Here is a 1436-nt window from a genome sequence, read left to right on the forward strand (position 1 = left end):
AGAAAAGAAAGGATGTCCTAAACTTGGGGTTGAATATTCGAAGGAGAATAATCTATGTCATAAAGGAATAGTGCTCTGCTGCGGGGTTCACTCTCCAGGTGCTTTCTGAAATATAATCTACGATCTCACAGGCCAGTTACTTGGAATGACTTGGGGTGCAGGTCACCAATAAAGTCTACACTCAGCCTTGCAGTCTAGGAATTTGCTTCGCACAGGGACAAAGAGAGAGGCTGTTCAGAGGACACCGACTGAGGCCTCACCAGAGCCCCTCGCCCCACTGCTGTCTCGGGTGAGGCTTGGTGTCAGGTGGCTGCAGTTGGAAACCCTAGAAATCTAAGCCCAGCAATCAGAATTGCTGACAGAATTATCTTTATAATACTCACTTTAATGTCACTGAGCAGGGGCAGCACGAGCCCCGCCCAGGCCTCATTTCCTGCTGCGCTGTCCCTGTGTTTGCGTGGCCCTGTTATGAGTGGTGCTGCCCAGAGCGCCAGGCGGTCGTGAGTGCTGGGGAACACGTTCACGTCCTGGGGCCAACTTGGGCAGGAGGCTGAGCTCTAGGGCCCAGCCACAGAAAATGTCCCACCCAGGAACCCATGATTACCGTTTTCAAGGTGGCCACACTCGAAGTTAGCAGATGCTGTTTTGAACTTTAACCTGCCGGCACATAATTAGAGCAAAAACTCATGTCTGCATATTCCTGTGTTGAACGCACAGTGGAGAACAACGCGATTAGCTGTGCTGATGGCTGCATGGAGTGCCACCTGGGGTCCCTGTGCCTCCTTTCTCTCAGGTGCATTATGGGACTGGGAGGCCAGAGACCCGGATGGGCGCCACCGGGTAGTGGCGGGGTGCGCAGCTCCCACACGGTGCTCCACACGGTCCTCACACAAGCGCCCAGCTCTTCGCGGAGGCACTGGGCAGCAGGCTTGCAGGACACACAGGGCCAGTGCAGGCCCCCAGAGCATGGCGGGTGAAGGGGCATCTGTTTCATCTTTGTGCTCACGCCCTCCGCCATGGTCACTGCTCTCAGAAAAAGCACAGCCACTGAGGTGCAGGAGGAGCAGGCTCAGGCTGCTGAGGGAAATGAGCGTATGTCACTTGTCCCAATGTTGAGGCACCTGAGCAGGCTGGGCCACGGAGGAGCGAGTAAGGAAGACAAGGCAGAGTCCATCCCAGTCTGGAGGATGAAAGTGTGCATATGCAGAGAGAGCCCCTGCACCTTCTAGCCACGCATTTAGCACAGAACACAGGTGGTGGGCACGTCGGGGTTCCCAAGCTCACTGCAGAACTCGGCGGAGCACAGGGAGACTGCGTCAGTCCACAAACAGACATGGCCTACATAATGCAGGAGGTATAAGCTTCCTCTGAAGTTGGCAGTGAAATCCCGCAGCTCTGGGATCCCGTCCTCTCCTCAGCCCCACTGGAGAGCTGAC

Source organism: Octodon degus, unplaced genomic scaffold (genome assembly GCF_000260255.1).
Source record: "Octodon degus isolate 3935 unplaced genomic scaffold, OctDeg1.0 scaffold00429, whole genome shotgun sequence".
Classification (NCBI taxonomy): Eukaryota; Metazoa; Chordata; class Mammalia; order Rodentia; family Octodontidae; genus Octodon; species Octodon degus.